Genomic DNA, 8343 nt, shown 5'->3' on the forward strand with positions numbered 1-8343 from the left:
CCCCGATATCATGAGGATCAAAAAAGCAGAACACGCATCTAGGCACTGGAAAAAAAGAAGAAACACTAAGAAAACGTGCACCACAGAGCGTGGATGAAAAATACTTACTTTTGAAGGGAGCTCCGACCACTCCCTAAGCGATGCGAAGACTGCTGCCTCTTTACACATCCTCCCCACTTACATAGCGGCGACCTCGCTGCATGCCCCAACATGCACGGGTGCGAGGTGTCGTCATAGCCTAAAAATAACTTGCTCTGCATGTTCAAGGTCGCAGTTTGCCCTTGGCTTCACGTAATGCTCCGTCCGCCTACACCATTGCCGCACCTGAGCGCAAAGTTCGCTCTCATCACATGTCATTCCGATATGCAAGTTGCTTCCATGAGCAGGCACACAACCATGCCTTTTTGTTCACAGTGGCTGTGGAATTTCAATAATAATACTTAAATGAAGCAAATTGCAGTGAAATGCAGATTCATCTCAGACAGGAATTTCTACCCTCAGTGTTAAACCATCAGATACCATCATTTCTGCTCGAATAGCAAAATAGCTATGACTTCAAAAATTAAACACATGCTAGCAAACTACCATCAACTGACAAAACACCCATTTCTGCTATCAGATATATATTACATAATGCTACATACAGTCGCATTGTCCCTGCGTAAAAAAACCACAGGACGAGGGTACACAAATTCACTTAAGCGATGAGGGAAAAGGCTTAAGACCTCAGGAATAATCGCAGTGTCACCACACATTGCTACGCGGCTAGCACAAGATAACAACAAGATACTAGCGGCGGGTAAAATCGTAACACTGCTAAACAAGCCCCAACATGCCATGATGACGTCACAAACCAGGAAGAAAGCACACACGCGCGCGCACACAGCAGCTCAGGAATGCACAAGGAGAGGTGCTTTATTGGAATTTCTACTCCTGGCTCAGACACCAACATTTCTGCTCAAATACCCATAACTGCAAGATTAAGCACTGCTTACTTCATCGAGCACCAAACAAAATCTAACAAACAAACAAACAAAAGCAAACAAACCCACTTTCCGTGATAGAACACTATTCAGCTTTACCAAGTGATTTTCTTCTGCTTTAGCAGTGAAAGAAGAAAAGAGCCATGAAAAATTACACGTACTTTTGCTTGAATAGCTATAACTGCAAAAAAAAAGAAAAAAAAAACGAAGCACAAGCTAATAAATGGAGAAAAAGGCACTCATTTCTGCTATCAGATAATTATTGCATAATGCTACAGACACAGTCGCGTTGTCCCTGTGTAAAGAAAGCACAGGACAAGGGTACACAAGTCCAATTGGGAAAATCACTTCTACTCGCGCAGCATAATACGATATACGCTGATTTATTTTTAAGGGCGAAAATTGCAATAAGAAGCCACTGCTATGCAAGTGCAACAACCCTTATTTTTAACCCCCCCCCCCCCCCCATTTCATGCAATACCACATAAATTTATCACTCGAGTCACACGAAAAGGCATACACAATATACTTACTGGTTAAGTGGGGTCACAGTTGCACACACACACACACACAAGACAGACACAGCGAGCGACAGTGAAAAATAAGAAATTACACGCACTTCTGCTCGAATAGCAAACTTTGACAGTTTGCTATTCGAGCAGAAGTGCGTGTAATGACAAAACACATTTTCTACCACCAGAAAATTATTAAAGAAAATAATACAATATTCGCAAAAATTAAGCTTGTGTGGCCAACACACAACCTGAGGAACACACCCATTCACATCTGCTTTCTGAATTGTTATACAGGTGTGAGCGATTCGACAAGAATATAAAGCACGCTGCTTGGAGAAAGCATATATCATGTGTAGCTCAGTCTACTCTATTGAAAACCTTATTTTTCAAACAAAAAAAACCACAGTCGGCATAATATACGGCAATATCGGCAATATCACTGAAGTCAAACACAATGAACTTACTTGTCAAGTGGGGTCCCAGCTGCACAATCGCGCACGCACACTCACCCATTTTTAGTGCCTCACAACGAGCAAAAACCCAGTCTATTCACAGCCCCATAAATTCATATTATTCCTCACGTCAATAATTATTCAATCATCGTCAAAACGGGCAACACAATGAGGCTTTGTATGTATTGGTTCAATTGGTATAGAGCCCTGGACCGGCAATCCAGAAGACGTGGGTTCGAGTCCTACAGCTGGCTAACCTTTTCAGTGACTTTCATCTTTCATCGTTAATTTCTTAGGCAAATTGAGGCTTTGTATGTATTTGTCCCTTCTATGTTGTTCCAGCCTCAAAACATCAGTTTTTTCATGTTCATCAGTTACCGCCTGCGTCGATCCCGTCGTGTTTCTCTTTTCTTTCTTGTTGTTCCTCTTTTCTTTCTTGTTGTTCCTCGTTTCTTTCTTTGTGTTTCTCCTTTCTTTCCTTTTGTTTCTCTTTTCTTTTCCTTTCCTTTCTTTTTGTTTCTTGTTTTCTTCCCCTTTCCTTTCTTTTTGTTTCTCTTTTCTTTTCCTTTCCTTTTTTTCTGTTTCTTGTTTTCTTTCCCTTTCCTTTCTTTTTGTTGCTTTTTGTTTTTCTTTCTTTCCTCTGTTTGGATCCCCTTTTTTTCTTTTTCCTTCCTTTTCTTTTTCGTTTGCCCCTTCCCCCTTTTTTTTCTTTTTTTTGGAATAGCAACCCGGCTCTTTGCCTGGCTAACCTTTCCTTTCTTTTTTTCTTAATAAACATATCCCCCCCGTCGTATGAATGTGTGTGTGAGTGAGCAAAAATGTAAGAGTGAAAGGAGGATGAGTGAGAGAGAGTGGCTGGTTTGTTCCTTCAGATGACGCACCCTGGAAGTGGCTGAGAAGGCGTGTTAGCTTAGCTCAATTGGTATAGAGCCCTGGACTGGCAATCCAGAAGATGTGGGTTCGAGTCCTACAGCTGGCTAACCTTTTCAGTGACTTTCATCTTTCATCGTTAATTTCTTAGGCATATTGAGGCTGTGTATGTATTTGTCCTTTCTATGTTGTTCCAGCCTCAGAACATCAGTTCTTTCATGTTCATCAGTTGCCGCCTGCATCGATCCCGTCGTATGAATGTGTTTGTGAGTGAGCAAAAATGTAAGAGTGAAAGGAGGATGAGTGAGAGAGAGTGGCTGGTTTGTCCCTTCAGATGACGCACCCTGGAAGTCGCTGAGAAGGCGTGTTAGCTTAGCTCAATTGGTATAGAGCCCTGGACCGGCAGTCCAGAAGATGAGGGTTCGAGTCCTACAGCTGGCTAACCTTTTCAGTGAGTTTGATCTTTCATCGTTAAGTTCATTGTGTTTGACTTCAGTGATATTGCCGATATTGCCGTATATTATACCGACTGGGATTTTTTTTGTTTGAAAAATAAGGTTTATCGCATTTTCAATAGGGTAGACTGAGCTACACATGATATATGCTTTCTCCAAGCAGCGTGCTTTATATTCTTGTCGAATCGCTCACGCCTGTATAACAAATTCAGAAAGCAGATGTGAATGGGTGTGTTCCTCAGGTTGTGTGTTTGCCACACAAGCTTAATTTTTGCGAATATTGTATTATTCTGTTTAATAATTTTCTGGTGGTAGAAAATGTGTTTCGTCATTTGCTATTCGTTTGCTATTCGAGCAGAAGTGTGTGTAATTTCTTATTTTTCACTCTAGCTCGCTGTGTCTGTGTTGTGTGTGTGTGTTTGACCCCACTTAACCAGTAAGTACATTGTGTATGCCTTTTCGTGTGACTCGAGTGATACATTTATGTGGTATTGCATGAAATGGGGGGGGGGGGGGGGTTGGTTTAAAATAAGGGTTGTTGCACTTGCATAGTAGTGGCTTCTTATTGCAATTTTCGCCCTTAAAAAAAATCAGCGTATATCGTATTATGCTGCGCGAGTAGAAGTGATTTTCCCAATTTGATTTGTGTACCCTTGTCCTGTCCTTTCTTTACACAGGGACAACGCGACTGTGTATGTACCATTATGCAATAATTATCTGATAGCAGAAATGAGTGCCTTTTTCTCCGTTTATTAGCATGTGCTTCGGTTTTTTCTTCTGTTTTTGCAGTTATAGCTATTCAAGCAAAAGTACGTGTAATTTTTCATGGCTCTTTTCTTCTATCGCTGCTAACGCACAAGAAAATCACTTGGTAAAGCTGAATAGTGTTCTATCACGGAAAATGGGTTTGTTTGCTTTTGTTCGTTTGTTTGTTAGATTTTGTTTGGTGCTCGATGAAGTAACCAGTGCTTAATCTTGCAGTTATGGGTATTTGAGCAGAAATGTTGGTGTCTGAGCCAGGAGTAGAAATTCCAATAAAGCACCTCTCCGTGTGCGTTCCTGAGCTGCTGTGTGCGCGCGCGTGTGTGCTTTTTTCCTGGTTTGTGACGGTTCCTGGTGTGTGTCATCATGGCATGTTGGGCCTTGTTTAGCAGTGTTACGATTTTACCCGCCGCTAGAATCTCGTTGTTATCTTGTGCTAGCCGCGTAGCGATGTGTGGTGACTCTGCGATTATTCCTGAGGTCTGAAGCCTTTTCCCTCATCACTTAAGTGGATTTGTGTACCCTTGTCCTGTGGTTTCTTTACGCAGGGACAATGCGACTGTATGTAGCATTATGCAATAATTATCTGATAGCAGAAATGGGTGTTTTGTCATTTGATGGTAATTTGCTAGCATGTGTTGAATTTTTGAAGTCATAGCTATTTTGCTATTCGAGCAGAAATGATGGTATCTGAGGGCTTAACGCTGAGGGTAGAAATTCCTGTCTGAGATGAATCTGCATTTCACTGCAATTTGTTTCATTTAAGTAATATTATTGAAATTCCACAGCCACTGTGAACAAAAAGGGACGGTTGTGTGCCTGCTCATGGAAGCAACTGGCATATCGGAATGACATGTGATGAGAGCGAACTCTGCGCTCAGGTGAGGCAATGGTGTAGGCGGACGGAGCATTACGTGAAGCCAAGGGCAAGCTGCGACCTTGAACATGTAGAGCAAGTTATTTTTAGGCTATGACGACTCCTCACACCCGTGCATGTTGGGCATGCAGCGAGGTCGCCGCTATATAAGTGGGGAGGATGAGTAAAGAGGCAGCAGTCTTCGCATCGCTTAGGGAGTGTGCGGAGCTCGCTTCCAAAGTAAGTATTTTTCATCCACGCTCTGTGGTGCACGTTTTTTTAGTGTTTCTTCTTTTTTTTCAGTGCCTAGATGCGTGTTCTTCTTTTTTGATCCTCATGATATCGGGGATGATGAGCCATTGGAAGAGAATTTACCATCTTCTCCAGACATTTCACCTGGCACATTCCATGCTCACGTCGAGCGATCACATCCCTATGTGGACATTTTCTTCCTGCCTTTCTTTCAAACTGATAGCGCATTTCGAGGTATCGTCAAAGCGTTTGTGCTATTGGCACCTGTTCCCGATCAGGGAGTAGAGGACTTGCGACAATATTTAATGAACCACCTCCACAATATAATTGCTATTTTGCGAGCGCAAAGAATACCCTTTAGGTTTTGCATTTGTTCTAACGTTCTAATGATGAAAGAAAATCGAGGGGATATAACCGCACACATAGCTCATTTTATGGCGCTTGCTCGCGAAGTCCACAGCGATGGAGCTATCGCAAGTACTTTGATGGATGTGATTCAGGAGTCCACCGGGCACATTGAAAATTACCAGCGTGAGGGTAGTGGGTTTGTATCCACTGACGTCCAAAAAGTTCAAATGTGTATTTCCGCTGTGAAAACTAAAAAATTCCGATGCGAGGGGGTACTTCCCACAAACGCAGGAACGTGTTAACGAATATCCATTTACCAGCACACAAGGAGGGTGAATGTTTTAAATACAATACACTCGCTCTCCTGCATCCACAGGAAAGGAATTCGTGGAAAAAATGTGAAAATTATGCAGCAGATTACTGGTGGCCAAGCCGCTTCCCTGTTTCATTCTCTGATCTGAATGAATTCCAAAACGAGATATCCGTGTATGTTTACGCCTATGTCGATCAGGGAGTGCATGTGTCGCGACCCGCAAAACTGGAATTCGAAAAGAAAATTCATCTTTTGGAGGTTGATGAGCATTTTTTTGGAATAAAGTCCCTCGAACGCTTGTTGACAACAAGAAGTAACCATTTTGTATGCGAACGCTGCACATGCTCTTTCGTGAAGGGAGAGAGCATGGCGAAACATTGACGCCTTTGCACGGACGTAAATGAAATCCTGTTGATATTTTGCCAGCCGGGAAAAAATTTGGAAGAGTTTACTAAAATACAGTACATGCAGCAGTACAACTACGTCGTTACGTTGGACACTGAAAGCATACTCGCACCCAGTGGTGCTCGCATGCAACGTCACATTACCTCTAGCTTCTGTGCTGTGCTCGTGCGTACCCATGACTCAAAGGTGATGCGCATTAGAACACACCATGGGGAAGATGCAGCAAAGCAGTGTGTGAAGGCGCTCATGGAAATGCGTGATGAAATGATTGCCTTGAACGCCTGCCCCTCTGCAATGGTGCTCAGCGATGAACAACAGACCAAGCACAGAGCTGCCACCCACTGTGCATATTGTAAACGGGAATTCGCGAAAGACCTACCTCGTGTCTGGCATCATGATCATTCGAAGCATTGTACTGCGGGTGCGACAAATTATATCGCGACACTGTGCAACCCCTGTAACGTCGCGTGCACTACCAGAGAAAAATTGCCGATCATGGTCCACAATTTGTCTGATGATCTGGCTGGACTGTTACGGGAATTTCACGTTCTCGGGTGGAAGCGACCTCCCTTCATGCCAGCTCCATGAAAAAAATTCGTTCGTTCGAAATTGGTACCTTCCTCTTCAGAGATACCATGCAGTACCTAAATTCGTCGTTGGGGGAGCTCGTGGAAACCCTCAAATCCATGGGGGGTGCTGAGGCATTCCAATGCTTGAAGCAGGTATTTGGAAAGGACTACGAAATTTTACTTCGTAAAGGTGTATTTCCATACAGCTATGTCAGTTCTTTTGCAGTGTACGATGAATTGACCTTGCCAGAAAAACCCTCTTTTCGAAACGATCTCATGGGGGAGGATATAAGTGAGGAGGACTACCAGTATGGATTGCTCGTATTTGAACGTTTTGGATGCTCAAATTTGAGGGATTATAATGCATTGTACCTGAAAACGGATGCCATATTACATGCAGACGTGATGCAGCACTTCCGACGTCCATGCTACAGTGCGCGCGGATTGGAATTGCTTCATTTCATTTCATTTCATATTTTATTTATCCACACAACCATCATACAAACAAAAGAAAAAGTGCTAGACCGATGGGACGAACCCGTGAGGCGGTCTCTATAACATGATACATAGCAACATTGTGTGTTGTAAGGCACCACACGAACGTAACTAACACAGAAGTGGCTCAACTTCTGAACATAAAATTTTTACATAATTTTCTAAATACATGTACTACAGAAACATCCCTAATTTCATGCGGCAAGCTATTCCAAACCTTGCACCAAAGTAGCTTATGCTATTTAATCCATAGTTGGTTCTCACCCTGGGCAACCGTAACTGCAACGAATCAGACCTGGTAAAATGCGGTGTCACCAATTTCGTTATATTAATAGAATCAATGTGTACATGCCCATGGACCACTTTATGAACAAGTAATACAGTTCGATATTTGATTAACTGAAAAATTGGCTGCACACGTAGGTGCGTAAATGCGAAAGTAACAGATTCTCTCTGAGGCAGATGCAATATAATCCTGAGGGCTCTTTTTTGCAACAAGTAGACAGGGTTCAGGGTTGTGCAATAAGCTAATCCATACACCTCAACAGCATACGTGAGGTGGGAATGAACTAGCGCATAATAAACAGAGAGTAATGTTTTTAGTGGGAATAAGTTCCTAACTTTGGTAAGCGCAAAAATTCCCAGTGACATCTTTTTCCTTACAGCAAGCACATGTAGATCCCACTTCAAGTGTTTGTCCAATACTAGACCAAGGAACTTGGTAGAATTTACCTGACGTAAAGTTACACCACAGAATACCAATTCCTCGTTTGGGATAACAAATCTTCGTTGTGCAGAGTGAAACACAATATAGGAGGACTTATTTATGTTTGGAATAAGCTTGTTGGATGCTAACCAGTTTCCAAGAATTCCAAGCCCCCGACTGGCCTTTATGTATAAATCAACCTCATTTGTTGCAGAAACAAATATGTTTATATCATCTGCATAAAGAATGCTTTTCCCAGACAAAGAATTGGCCAAATCATTTATAAATACTAAAAAAAGAAAAGGTCCCAACACAGAACCCTGTGGTACTCCGACTGTGTTCTGTTTTATACTAGAACATGA

At 42.4% G+C, this 8343-nt stretch overlaps 1 non-coding gene across 1 annotated transcript; it reads left to right on the plus strand.

The window, feature by feature from the left end:
* Nucleotides 1-2854: 2854 nt before the first annotated feature.
* On the plus strand, nucleotides 2855-2929 carry Trnaa-ggc (transfer RNA alanine (anticodon GGC)). Its single transcript has one exon. It is a non-coding gene; the product is annotated as a tRNA-Ala (tRNA).
* Nucleotides 2930-8343: the final 5414 nt, after the last annotated feature.

The sequence above is a fragment of the Ornithodoros turicata genome, chromosome 2 (genome assembly GCF_037126465.1).
Source record: "Ornithodoros turicata isolate Travis chromosome 2, ASM3712646v1, whole genome shotgun sequence".
Classification (NCBI taxonomy): Eukaryota; Metazoa; Arthropoda; class Arachnida; order Ixodida; family Argasidae; genus Ornithodoros; species Ornithodoros turicata.